This window comes from Mustela nigripes, chromosome 3 (assembly GCF_022355385.1).
Source record: "Mustela nigripes isolate SB6536 chromosome 3, MUSNIG.SB6536, whole genome shotgun sequence".
Lineage (NCBI taxonomy): Eukaryota > Metazoa > Chordata > Mammalia > Carnivora > Mustelidae > Mustela > Mustela nigripes.
The window spans coordinates 26,183,624-26,198,428 of NC_081559.1; the positions used below are offsets into that span (position 1 = coordinate 26,183,624).

General features: G+C 48.1%; 1 protein-coding gene across 1 annotated transcript in view; it reads right to left on the reverse strand.

Annotated features, from left to right (window-relative positions):
• The window catches only part of MARCHF4 (membrane associated ring-CH-type finger 4), a 108,210-nt gene that overhangs the window by 27,310 nt on the left and 66,095 nt on the right, over positions 1–14,805 (reverse strand). The gene's annotated exons all lie outside the window — the stretch shown is intronic.

The window sequence follows — 14,805 nt, forward strand, 5'->3', positions numbered from 1 at the left end:
ACCCTGTGACAACACGTCCATGACCATGACTGAAGCTGGTGGGCTTTGGCTTCCTGCCAGACCTGACATGGCGGCCTGAAGTGCCTCCATGAGCCTCCACAACCCCTTTCCTTTCTCTCTCCCCTCCCTTTACTCTCTCTCTGTCTGTGTTGTCATTCCCCCTCCCAGCTCAGAGTCCATAGTTTCTGCTTGCTAAATCCAACCAACTCAACTCCTTCATTTACTTTCCTAGAGATTTAAGCAGCTGGGCCCACCCACCTCCCCCAACCTGGGCTTTCTTCTGACTTACTCCAGGGTTCCCTTTCTCCTTACTTCCTATACCCACCTGCCCACCCCCACCTCATTTATTCTGGACCCAGCCCTTCCATCTCTCTCCTGCCAAAGGACCCAGAAGATGGTCCTGAGCCCTGCATTGGTGTGTTTGCAATTCGGTCACTTAAACCGTGTCCCTGCTAATCTGGAGGTTCCTTCATTCAAGAAACCACATCTTGCTCCCAGTTTTGGATAAGCAAGCACAGAAGCACTTGACCTATAAAACATATTGAATCATGTTCTTTGCCATAGACTGCAGAACCAGTTGTTTCCTCCAAAGATGCATAGAATCATCTTTCCCCTCCAATTCACCCCCTGTCACTCAAAGACCACACGTTGGCCTGGATGAGGTCTAGAATATTCTTATATTGGTCTGTCTGTCAAACTGCTTCTCATCTTCACCATAGTTCCAATGCCACCTCCTACAGGGAGTTGCCCCAGGTTGAGTCTTCTGCAGGTTGAGCTCAGTGCTTTGATCTCTAAGCACCTTTTGTGGAGTGCCTTGGGTATATACCTGTTAGAGCACTGAGCACATCCTTATAAGGACTTGTGAGTATGCCTCTCTAATGTTCAGAGAAGCTCTGGAAGGCAGGGATCAGGGGTGGTTCATCTTTGGACCCTATACCCTCCATGCCTTACCCGACTCCCTGAGGGCCCTCAACAACAGCTGTGTTTGAATGAGTAAATGAAAAAATTAATCAGGTGTCTGCTCAGGTTTCCTGCACTGCCCTGAAGAATGGGGATGGGATGTCTGCTCCATGAGAATGGGAACCATGTCCCCTTGTGGACTTCGAGACCCCCGCACCTTGCTCAGTGCCCAGCACTCAGAGTAGGTACATGCCGTAAATGAACTTGGTAGCAGAAATGCTCAGCGTGCCTCATCTCTGAAAACCCTTCCCAGTTCCCGCTGCACTCCTCCAGTATTGACAGGCCTCCTTCACTGTAGCTCCCGCCATGCTCAACCCACTGTTGTAGCACTTCTCCCGTTTCTCTCTGGGTTCCTGCACCATGATCGCTTACAGGGACACTAGCTTATCTAACTTTCCATCCTGAGCACCTAGTGCTGTGCCTGAAGCAGATCCTCTTTGCAGTGTTGATGGCAAAATACATTCCTATCTCTTTGATGAACAGGAGGTTTTGCTTCCCGAGGACATGGCCAGTTCTGGCACCTGGTGAACAGCCATGGTGCCTAGGAGAGTAGAAGAGGGAGGAGATGCCCACATTGCTGGGCACCCGCCACAGCCTTCCAGGTCCAAGGGCACTGGGTAGTGAGGAGTTGCGGTGTAACTAGGAGAAAGAACTAGGAGGGAGTGAGCAGAGAGAGGTGCTGGGGGAGGGGCAAAAGCCCTCATTATTCATGGCAGCCTTTCCTGGGCTCATTAATTCTAACAGGATGAGCTGGGTTTGATTAATCGGGTTGTTAAGCAGCCATGTCAAATTGCCAATGAAGTAAGAGACATGACTTCCGGTCCCTGGCAATGCCGCCAAGTGACAGAGAAGGCTGCACTCCTTGCTTCCAAGCGGCAGCGGAGAGACAGGGCAGAAAGGGCTGTTGGCTCTGCACAACTGATGACAAGACCTGGGCTCTCTGACATGACTCAGGAAGGGCGACCGCACCACCAGTGCTCACAGGGCCCCTGGACCCCCACACACTAGGTGGGGACAGGGACAGCATGACCCGGCCTGGTCCCAGTGCCTGGCTATGGGGCCCAGAGGCCAAACAGGTGCTGTCTCCCTGGGGGCTCCTCGTCCCCCAGACCCAGACAATGAAGAAGACAGAATAGGAACTCGTTTCAGGTGCTACAAAGATTAGAAAGCAAGGACACCAAAACTGTTGGAAAAGTTTCACTCTGATGAAGGAAGCAATCCAGGATTTGGGCAAAAAAATAGTAAATCTGGAAAGATGTTATTTTAACCTTGGCATTTACATAAGTTTTGTATTTTATGATCTAGTATATTTTTATGTACATTTGGGAGAAGGGCCATAATTTTCTTTATGTTTAAGGCTTGTAGGAGGCCTTAACGTGGACGCTTTCCTGTCTTTGACGGGTCAGGCCTGTGCACCTTCAAGAGCAGGAGAAGTGGAACTGAGCCAGCGGCCCGACGGATCAGGTTAGACTTCATGAAGATGAGCTCCACAGTCAATTCCGTTAAAAGCTGGAGTGCTGGAGCCGGGAAACGGAAGTGGTGAACATCTCTGAGACCAGGAAGAGGATGGTTCAATGATCAGCTGCAGGTCACTCAGCTGGCCGGTGGCGTGGCCAGAACGGGAAGCCTGGTCTTTCTGTGTTTTACCACTCTGCTCTGTTCATCCCTCCTGGGCCCTCTGTCCCACCCCCGTCCCCCCCCCACCCCTGCCTGCACCCTCCACCCCCCCCAACCCCTCCGCCAAGTTTCTCATGCCTGCTAGCTGCACATCTGTCTCTTCTCCCTGCACCGACCCCAGAACTTGGCACTTGTCTTCCAGGATTCGGGCTGCTCCTGTGTGTCCCGCAGAGCCCAGCATGTCACAGGCGCACAGTCTGGAGTGTGTGCTGATGGGAGGGGCCCCAGGGTGGGACAGAGCATGGGCCCCCCACCCCTGGCCCAGCTCCTGAGGCTCCAGCCCTTGGGCTGGGGCGATCATTACCATCTTTTTTGGGGTAATTTTTATTTTATATATTATTTACTTATTTACTTATTTTACCATCTTGTCTGCCGAGTTCCGCAAACGCCACACGTCAAAGAGGGTTGTTAATTGCAAAGGGCACCAGACACTCCTGAATGATCTGCTCGGGGCTCTAGGGCCCAGGGAATGGCTAAGGCAAGAAAACTCGGGTCTTCTCGAAGCCCCCAGCCTCCAAGGGACAGTGTGTGGGGGAGGAATGAGGAGCATGGTTTTTGGAGATGGACTCCTTAGGTTTGAATGCCTCTTCATGCTCACCAGCTGCGCAAACTTGGGCATGTCCCTCACGCTCTCTGAGGCTTCTTTATCTTTCTGCGGCAGGCAACTCTTGCCCCCTCCGAGGGTGGCTGTAAGGCTCGAGTGCGGTCACGCCCACAGAAGTGCTGGAGACAGCGCCTGGCACAAGTAAATCCTTCTGGGCGAGTTTTACAATTGTAACTCACGTTTCCATGAGGACCTCAATTGCATAGTTTTCTTCCTACTACAGTTCTATTTTATTCCCTACTGGCAAATAGGGGAGAAGGGAGCCATGCCTTTGGTAAAGTTCAACGGAGCATCCGAGAGAGGGGAGTCCACCCCTGTGACATGGGTAAGGGGTCACAACACAGATCTGCCAGCTCACGGCCCAGGACTGTCCTCTGTGTCATGAGGGCGACGCTGAGAGTCCTGGGGGTGGAGGGCGGGACTCTTCCCTTCCCTGGGGATGCTGAGCAGAAGAGCATGGGCCTCTTGGAGGGGTGAAGTGGGGTCATGCTAGAAGCAGGAGGCAGGACAAGCTGATCCGCAGCCCTTGGCGGCAGCTGAGCTGGTGGGTGGGGAAGAGAACAGGATGGATTCTCCTTGCTGCCAATGACACAGAAAGCTGCAGGTGCAAGACTCCAGTGGTTTCTCCATTCACAGATTTCTTTCTGTTTGTTTCTGGCTTGCTTCAATTCTTCCCTGTCTCAATCTGAAAGGGCTCACTTCTGGAGTCCTTAGGTTACCTGGTTGCCATGGTAGTGGCAGGTGAGCCAAGATTTCCCTTGCCACCCACACGGGCACCGGGCATTCCTGCCACGGAGCAGAAGGAAACAAATAGAGTCTAGTGACGCAAAGACTCCAGCCCTGCTGTGGTTTGCAGCTTCAGAAGATCCAAACAAAGGAGACAACAGGAACCCTAGCCTGGGGCTGCAGCCTGGGGGCATCTTCCTCTACTGACACTCAGGTGGTGGTTAAGAGCTTGGACTCTAATCTTAGGAAGTCTTGGGTATATCCAGGCTTTTACAATCTGTGTGACCCTGAGAAAGTTGCTTAACCTCTCTGGGCCTCATTCAGTCATTCTTTATTCATCAGGTATTCATCTAGTATGTTCTAGGTTCTCTTCTAGGTGACAAGGATACAGAAGTGAATGGAACTGACCAAAATTGTCTAGTAGAGAGAGGCAGACAATAAAAAATATAAAAAAGACTCTAAGTACCAAAGATGCTATCATGTGCTATGGAGAAAAATTAGCAGGGGAAAAGAAAATAGAATACCAGGAAAGGGGCAGGGTGAGATTCTAAATAGGGTGGCTATGAAAGGCCTCACCAAATGGGGCCTTTTGTGCAAAGACTAGAAGGTCAGGGTGCAAACCATGCAGATATCTGGGGGCTGAATATTTCAGTGCACAGGTCCTGAGACAGAAGCATGCCAGGCTTGTTGTAGGGACACCAAAGAGGCTTGAGTGTCTGGGGTAAAGTGAGTGAGGGAAAGAGGAATAGGAGATGAGTTCAGAGATATAAGGATGAAGAATGAGGGACAAATCAGAAGAGGCTTGTGGGCCATTTTAGGGACTTGGCCCTTACTGTGAATGAGATGGGAAATCACGAGCATTTTGAGGAGAATAATGTGACCTGACCATGTTTGACAGGATCCCTTTGGCTGCCATCTTGAAAACAGACTAGACAGAAGAGCCAAGGAGAAAGAGAGGAGGCTGTTGCAAGCTTCCGGATGGGTGATGATGGTGTTTTGGACCTGTATGGATGCAGCGAGAGTTCTGCAAAGTGGTCCATTTCTAGATACATTTTGAAAATGCAAATAACAAGACTTGCTGATGGATTAGATGGGTGAATGAGAGCAAGGAAAACAAGGGTGACGCTTGTTTTGACCTGAGCCATGAGGAGGATGGCGAACTGCTCTCATTTCAGATGGGAAAGATTGAGGGTAGAACAGGTTTTAGAAGGCAGACTGGAAGCTGGGTTCTGGACATGTCAACTTCGAGATGCCTGTTAAATAGGCATCAGAGACTGCAATAGATCCTAGTCTGGAGCTTAGGGGAGCGGTCCAGGTTCAAGACATCAATCTGAGAGTCGTTGACATACAGACGGTGTTTAAGGCCATGAGCCTGGGTGAAATCACCAAAGGAGCAAGTGTGGGTAGCGGTAGGGCGGGATACCATGGCTGATCCCTGGAGGACGCCAACATGCCAGAACTTGGGAGATGGGAAAGCACTAGGAGAAGGGACTGAGAGGGAAGGTCAGTGAGATGAGAAAGGAACACTCCAGTGGTTTCTCCATTCACAGATTTCCACGATGTGTGGAACATGTGTGTCCCAACAGTGAAACAAGAAGGCAACATGCTTCCCAAAAGGGGGCCTTCAGCCTTGTCAAAGGCTGCTGATGGGTCAAGTTGGATGAGAACTGAGAATTAAACATAGATCTGGCAAGTTTTTCTTGATTTATTCATTAAATAATATGAAGCAAAGTCATGGGCTGAGAGTGAAGGCAGGGGAGGTGGTGTTGGAGGTCTGAGAATCGGTATAAAATAGTCCATCTGGGGGAGTTTAAGAGTGAGTAGAGTGGAGTAATAAGGTATGATTGCTGGCAGCATGGAGGGTCCTTTCTATTACTACCCTCCTCCCCCATCTGTGAGACTGGGGGAGTAAGGAAATATATTTAGCACCACGCGTGGCACATGGGAAACTCTCAGCAAATGCTGGCTCTCATGTAAGGGGTTATCAGAGGGGTTATAGCAGAGCTCCTTCTCCCTAAGCCCACCTTCACACCTACTTCCGTTTATCAATTTCCTTACTTTTTCTCTTCCCCCTTTAAGTAACCTTCTCTATTAATAAGCCTAATGTTATAAACACTTTACAATTCTAACAAAGTGCTTTCATTGACATTCTACCACCTACTACCTCAATAACCAAATGAGGCTAATGATTACTTCTCCTGTTTTACAGATACAGAAACCCACTCAAAGAGGCTGTTACTTGCTCAGGAGAAAGACAGAGGAAGGCTCTGAAACCGGTTCTGTCCATCAGGCTATACCCACCACATCTCTGCCACTCTAGCGTCACTAGCTCGTCTCCTCTTCTCCTGCCCCCAGCAGCCTGTTCATCAGATCCTTACTTATCCAGCTCCCAACAGACAGCTGACCTTGTGGGCTCCCCCCATAAACATAGAAACACAAAAGCAGAAATCCTTGTCCCCTTTCCTCAGAAGCCAATTTCAGGCAGTGTTCACTGGGTAGTAATTGATGTGGTAGTGGGGAGGTCAGGCTAACCTCCCCCTCACTTCCTCCTCACACTCCAACCCTTGGCAGATCCACCCCATCTGATACTGCTTAAGTCAAAATTAAGAGAGAGAGGTTTTTGTAAGCAGAGTAATAGATTAAAGTTTTCTCTGAGATGCGGTCTAGAATAATAAGGAAAGTTACAATTGCCTTACGATGCTCCACTGGGAAGACACAGAGGACCTAAGGCTTTAAAATCAGAATTTCCCCTCCAGGGTAGACCCAGAAGCCATGTGTCCTTGGTTGGGGGAAGAATGGACATAAGAGTAGAAGTAGTTCATTGGGATAGTGGCGAAGAATAAGGAGCAAGTGTGGGTAGGAAAAGGGAGGAATACCAGAGAAAGGAGGGACTCCCCAATGGCCATCCTTGGATGGACATTGGATAGGATGGATAGTTGACTTGGTAGGGAAAGAAATGTTTTGTACCATTCCCCACACTCCACATATTTGGAGGATCAACTAACAGAAAGGCTCATCAATAACACATCCTGCCATCTGTACAGAAGCAACCAAACTGGTCCATGATGTTGGCCAACTATTTATGTAGCCGTGATCTGGGTTGGTGGGGGAGGGCTGGGGAGAACAGCGACAAAGCAGGAGCACAGTGGGGCCAGTGCCTTAAAGGAAAACCTGGAAGATTCCAGGCATCTTCTTTTTGCAGGAGGCCAGGCAACCATCTTTTGATTCCAGAGACCTACTAGAGGCTAATGGATCCTGGTATTAGGATCAAGAGAAATGACCTATCATGAAGACCTTCTTACCAGCAAAGGTTGTGGTCGAGAGATGAATAGGTGAGAGTGTGACTCCTCTGCCCTGAACTGTGATAAAGCAAGCTTCCCCCTTATCTATGGAGGCAGGCAAGAGGACTTCAGAGATCCCCTTGGCCCTAGAATCCATTATTATACACAGATAGGCAATTCTGAATTCTCTGCATATTGTGCCAGGCAGCGTCTAGGCAGATCTTTGTTTTCTGCCTGGAGCCCTTTCAGGCTCATCTTCTCACTCTGTCTCTCAACCAGAGCATGTAGCTTGCCCCATTCCCAGCGCACTTCCAAACTCAGCGGCGCCAGAGCCAAACCTCAGCTTCTGGAGACTAACAGTGTGTCAACACATGCACAAGGAAATCCATAATTGTTGCAAGATAATTTGATTTTAAAAAGAAAGAACTCTATTACTAAGTAGAAAAAAAAAAGATTTAAGGCCTTAATGAGCTGTAGTTATCTACACTAAATCCGATTAACCACATAATTATTTCTAGTTCTGCTCTCACATCAGCAGCTTACTTTCACACACACACACACACACACACACACACACACACACACACGTATAATCTGTCTCCCTCTTCATGAAAAAAAATCTCCAGCCTTCCTGTTCATCAGTTCCAAAAAATAATTTCAGAAAGAGACAAGGAAAACACACAGACCCAAACCCAACCCTCCAAACCATGGTTTTTCATTTTCATGATAATTATTTTATTCCTGCAATGCTTTTCCCCTTCTAATTTAACTGGTATAAGACAAATGTACCTATTTCCTCTAACTGCCTCTAAATTTACTCAACTGGTACTAGAAGGAAGAACTTAACCTCACAATAATTGAATTTAAATAACATCCAATTCCATAAAGTCAAACATGGTCTGCATAATAAACAAACCACACTTTACAGGGGCCGGCGGGAAGAAAGAAGGTCATATCTTATGTGTATATTCATAACTGTATCTGTATTTCCAATGACCTAAATGTGCAATATACTGTCCGTTTGTCTTTCTGTGTAACTCATCATGGCCATCACCATCGTTTCCAAAGAGCTTAAATTAAAGGCTCATCTTTCCTCAAACCTCTGCCTGACTCAATAGAAAAATGTAATTATTTCGATAAACCTCAGCTGGTCAGAATAAGGCTATTTGCATATGGCAGCCGGCTGGGCCCGTTTCCAGGGCTCCAGACCCCCAGGTTGAATCCCCGCCAGTGTGCAGGGATTCCAGGTCACGGTGTCCTCTTTCTTTCCCACAAGTCAGGCCAAGCCAAGGGCACAAGTCAATGGTAAGTTAAAGGGCAAGTACTCAATTACCCTCTGAGGTCAGACCTCATTACTCCCTGCACACTGCCGGAGGGATGCCCAGATCCTACTCTGCAAAACCTTTGTGTTATTGGAAGGGGTTGTGGTGAAATTCCACAAAAATTAATTTTCCATCATAGTAATTAATGTATCACTCTGTGCTGAGAGGGTACAGCAGATGTTCCAAGTGCAAACGAACTATGAGGATGGGTTGCACCTCATGGATGTCTTGAATCACAGCCCTAGGCTCTTAGAACTTTCTGTATGGCTGGCTCCTACAAAGTAAAAAGCTTGGTCCCTCCTGGGTGGCAACCCCAGTTCTGCCACCCTCTGGCTGGTGACCTTGCCTCTATACCACCCAGGCCTTGGTTCCCTCATTTTTAGAAGTCAGCGTACATAAGAACCACCTGGAAGCTTGTTAGGAGGCTACCAGGCTTTGCTCCAGAGATTCTGATTATATGTGAACCCACTCTTCCTGTCTTGAAGCAAGGTTGGCTAAGACTCATTTTGCAAAGCCCTCACCAGATACTTTTTAGCAAGCCTTCTGTCTTCTGCATCACTCTAAGACTCTTATGTATACAAAGATAAAAACAAATACCAATAGCTAACAGATACTGAACACTTACTATGTGCTAAGCCCCATATGCCAGTGTTGACGGCTGAGTTCAAATCTTGGTTCTCCCACTCAGTGGGTGAAGGCCATCGTGCAAGCTCCTTACCCACTCTGAGCCCTGGCCCCATCATCTGCATCTAGATGCATTTCTAGATGTTCCGGCTGCTATGGCTGCCTCTCTTAGTAGTTCACACTCACTGAGCATGTGCTGGGTGTCCCCGTGGTCTTAAGTTGCCATGCAGGAAGCTGGATAGCAAGACTATGGGGCCAGGGGATGCAGACCGGCTGGTTTGAATCCTTGCTCTACCATTTACTACCTGTGTGACTGTGGCAAGTCTGCTCAGAGGTAAAGCAGGACCAAAGATACTTCCGGCCTCCCTAGGGTCTCATGAAGATTCAGGGAAGTAATGCACAATGAGAAGTACTCAGAATGCTGCCTGACGCATAGTGGGTGCCTGCTGTAGATCACTACTAATTGTCGCTCATGCTCCCACCAAGACTTGTGGAGTCTCCCCATCCTATCAGAAGGAGGCAGGCGGAAGATGCTGCTGTCTCGCACTGTGGACGAGGCATCCCTGCCTTTTGCTACCTTACTAAGCCCCTCACTTTACCACCTTGTAAACGAAGCTCATCAGTCCAAAACTGGTGAGTACTTATGCTGCCTGGGGGTCTTGATCATGGGTTGAAAGTAATAACAGTGGGATGAAAGCCAGGAGCCTCCAGGTACTGCTAACTGCCCTGTTATTTTGAGGGAGGGAAGGACAAAACAGATACCCCTGCTCACATCCACCTGCGGCCTCCGCGTCTCTAAGGAGCCCTCCCCACGCCTCCTTCCTAACATGCCTTTGCTCCTTCCTCTTGTGATAGGGAAAATGACCAGGCGTTAAGCCAGGGGGTTTCCAGCCATCACTCCGCTCTGCCCCCTTTCAGGCAAGGCTGTGAATGTGTGTTCACGGGGCCAGCTGAGGGCTTTGTGATGCCCTTGGAGGCACAAGAAGGAGGGAAAGTGGAAGCGAGGCAGAGAGGCTAGAATGATCTGTGTCGTGAAGAACTTAGCGAGAGAAAGGAAGTAAGAGAAGGCTTTGTCCCATGGTTTCCTCTGCCTGCGTTGAAAGGAGTAAACACTGACATGCTTTTCAGTTCTTTCTCTGTATGGGACTTACACCTTTTCTTTGTGACAAGCTTCTTTCAGATAATTGTCCATTCAGACTGAAAAGCCCGAAGCCCAGCGAGGGCAGTGGGGCGGTGGGGCAACCCTCCCGCCCTGGGTTCAGAGTCTGCACCCCTGCCGGCCTGAGGCCTCGCGCTGGGCGATACCCATTTCAGAGTCTGCCGAAAGCTCAGCCCAGTTCTCTTCACACCTCTCAAGGAAGCATACTATTCCTGAAGTCTTGGCTCCGCTTCCCTGTCAGGAATAAGCACGCTAAGGAGAATTTGAATTACTATGGCGTGTGAATAGACTCCGGTCTGTTGACTCCAAGCTTCTGCTAAGCTGCTCCAAGTGGTTGTAGCTTCTGTCATCTTGGCAATTTTACTTTTTGTTTGAAAGAATTCTATATTCCCTACTTCTGGGGCTGGGAAGGGGGTGAACTTCAAAGGCCCTTTGCTTCATCACCCAGCCCCTGTCAGAGGACCTGTCCCCAGTCCTGACATATGAGGTGCTCTGTACTGAGATAATGCCAGGAAAGGGGGCCCCAGAGCCTCCCACGCTTACCCATTGCCCTTTTAGATTCATATGGGAAAACCAGTGCAGGGGCGCCTGCGTGGCTCAGGCAGTGAAGCGTCTGCCTTTGGCTCAGGTCATGATCCCAGAGTCCCTCTCTCTGCTCAGCAGGGAGTCTTCTTCTCCCTCTCTCCCTCCCCCGACTCGTGCTCGCACTCTCTCTCTCTCTCTCTTTCTCAAACACATAAAATCTGGAAGGAAGGAAGGAAGGAAGGAAGGCAGGCAGGCAAGCAGGGAGGAAAACCAGTGCAGAGAAGCCCAAAGTTCATAGATGCAGCCCAGGCTTCCACACCCAAAGATTGGGGGGATATGTATGCACCAGAAGTGTTTCCCACCAAAAGACTGAGGCAATAGCCCATAGTCTCCTTCATTTAGGAGCGGTTCGGTGGCCTTGATTGAGTACCAGCTCTGGGCCTTGGTGCTGAGACCTCAAGATGGCGCCCACCCATGCCCCCCCCACCCCCCACACGGATGTGCTTCCTCAAACCCATCTACATTCTCAGCTTTTGCCATGGTTTTTTGACCTGCATTTCACTTAATTAGTGGCTGGTATGTAAAATATAATTTCCTCTTATTTGCCTTTAGCCTTTTTCAGGTGACGAGGTAGTTAGGCAAACAATTAAGACTTTTATAGGATTTCAGTCATTTTTTGGGATTTGATGATCCAAATCCATGTTGCCCCTCCCCTTAGATTTTGTGATTGATTTAAACTGTATTTATCTTCCCCTCAGCTGTTGTCTGTCAGTGAAAAGTCCTATTTTTAGATCCCTGTCTCATGTCAGGCATCATTTCAGCCACTTTTTTCCAGACCTTCACCAGTTGCTTAAGTTTTTGAGGGAAGTTTTCCTGCTATGTCCCAGATAGCCAAGGATCCTCATGTCCAGAAGCTAGGAGAGAGAAGTTCATATAAAAATATATAGAAATTTATTATATATCAAAATTTTCCCCATAACTATGTCCCCCTCATATACATAGTTTCCTCCAAATTAAGAACGTGACATACAGCTTATTTTTAACTTGTATCTTTAAAAAATGTCTCATGGTTATCCATGATTTCATAGTTCATATCTGTGATTATTTCCTTAAAAGATAATCCTGGAGGATCCTAGGTGGCTCAGTTGGTTAAGCATCCAGTTCTTGACTTCAGCTTGGGTTTCTATCTTGGGGTTGTGAGATCCAGCCTTGTATGGGGCTCCACACTGAGTGGGGAGTCTGTTTCTACCCCTCCTTCTGCCCCTCCCCCCACTCATGAACACTCACGCTCTCGCTCTCTCTTTCAAATAAATCAATAAATAATTCTTAAAAAAAAAAAAAAAAAGACAGTCCTGGAATGGAATTACTAATTCAAAGTTCTTGGGCATTTTTAAGGGTGTTGGTAACATGTTACCAAACAGGTCTTTCACAAGATGACCCATTTTCCATCCATATCATTACGGTCAGTACCTGCCTCAGACTCAAGGCTTCATCACCAGCAATGGTCAGTGGTACCATGGCTGTGACCCTGAGAAAAAAATGTTCAGAAAACACAGGATGTCTGTTCCTTTCTACTTTTCTTTCTACCAGGGAGGATGAGCAAGAGGTGACTGCAGGACTGGGACAGAGTTAAGTCCAGAATTCACAGCAAGGCAGCTGAGGCAATCTTGGAGGAGAATCTCAACCATGAAGGAGAGCCAGTGGGCTCCTGGTTCTCTTAGCCTGGGTGCTGGGCAGGGGGATCCTTACCCTTCTCCAGAGACCTGATGGATGATGACAAGGACAACTCAGCATAGTCTTGTCAAGAAACTCAGTAGAGCTCAGTCTCTGGGGTAGTGGGCCACATGTCTAAGACCACTGGGGCTAACAGGTCCTGAAGTTAAGACCCTCCACCCAGATAACTGCCCTTTGAGATAGCTAGGTGTGAGTACGTACCCTCACCATATGTAGCGATACCCTTGTGTAAGGTGACTTTGCTGTTAAAGGTGTCATCCGGCCTTATTTTCCCTGCTACAATTTCAGCCTTTTTCTATCTTTTCACAATGAATGGACACTGCACAGACTTTAAGATCAAACAACTTCTAGCTCTGCCATTTACTAGCTGTGTCGATTAGTTTCAGCTGCTAACTATGCTCCGGCAGATGCACCCCAAAATTTGTGACTTTTTGTAAAGATTATTTATTTATTTATTTCCTTGGCAGAGATCACAAGTAGGCAGAGAGACAGGCAGAGAGAAAAAGGAGGAAGCAGGCTCCCCCCTGAGCAGAGAGCCTGATGCGGAGCTCGATCCCAGGACCCTGGGATCATGACCTGAGTCGAAGGCAGAGGCTTAACCCACTGAGCCACCCAGGTGCCCCAATTTGTGACATTTTAAAAATAACAACCATATATTATTTTTTACAAGCCTACAAGTTGTCTGAGTCGTTCTGCTGATCTGGTTTGGCTGGGCTTGGCTGGGCTCGCTCTGGCTTATGTGAGCTGGCTAGAGGCTTGTCTCGTCTAGGACGGCGGCCCTCTGCTCACATGTCTCTTATCATCCAGTAGGACTGCTTGGGCTTGTTCACATAATGCCAGAAGAGTTCCTGCCAGCAAGAGAGGGTCGGCCCAGATGTGCAAGCACTTTTCAAGCCTTACATCAAGTTCGTAATGTCCCATTGGCCAAGTCTTGTGGCCTGCTCCAGACTCAATGTAAGCAAGCATTATCAAAAGGAAGTGACTATAGGGAAGCATAAAGATCTAGGGCCATTAGTAGAATCAATCTATCACATTAGCTCTATGACCTTAGACAATTTCCTTAACCTCTCTGAGGCTTACTTCCATCATCTATAAAAATGCAGAGCTTTTGTAGGATTCCTTGCTATAATATATGTACAATGTCTGGCACATGATAAGCATTCCATATGTGTTAATTTCCTTCTCCTTTTCCATCATTTGGACTCTCTCTTTTTTCCCTTAAATACATTATTTCTATGCATTACCTTCTATGTTCAAAGCTGCAACATAATAACATTAAACATTATGCCAGGGTCTTCTGTTAAATCTCCAACCCCCTGTGGCTAACACAATCATCTAGAATTTGGATAGTAAGGGAATCTAGGGGTCTCTCCTCCCTGTGTTCTTGGGACAGCCCAGTTGTGAGATGACCTCTTGGCTTTCTGAACCAGCTCCAACATCAAAAGTGAAAAAGAAAGGGTTAACACATTTGCATTAACTGATGACTCAGGATAGAGGCAACAAGATGGGGAACCTCCATTTCCTAATTTATAGATGGCCTTGGGGGTAGGATAAGTATCCTGGCCTCTCCTTAGCTAATCAGGCTCCAGAAGAGACATTAATTGCAGCCAGTCCATCCTGCTGGGGAGACCCAAGGCTGCCAGCTCCCTTGCTGGGAATGGAATAGAATTTTAATTGGCTGTGAAAGCATCATGGCAGTTGGCGCATGAAAGATTTGATCCTGTCCCCTGAAGCAGGTGAGAGAAGCTTTGGGGGAAAAACCCTGAAGAGGTACATGACAGCAAAGACCAGCCACGTCCAGGGCTTATCCCAGCGGCAACACCACTGATCCCGTTCCAGGGCTGGACTCTCGCCAGGGTCAAAGACTCTCTTGTACACTATCCTCGGTGTGGTGAGCACAGAAGCATCAGGCCTGGAACCCCATTCACGCCTGTGCCCACCCAAGGACTTTCATAAGAGAAGCACTATGTAGTGACTGTCACTTGCGTAGCCAAGAAAACCAGGACCTCCTACCTCAGAGAACTCTCCATCTGTAATCTCATTCCCCCAGTGTGTGTGTGTGTGAGCACATGTGTATGGGTGTGTGTGTGTGCACATGCATGTGTCCATTTGAACCAATGGCACAGCATTTCTGTACTGTTGACTCAGAGTCGTGTTTCCATTTTTTTCACTCAAATAAATGAATGTGATAAT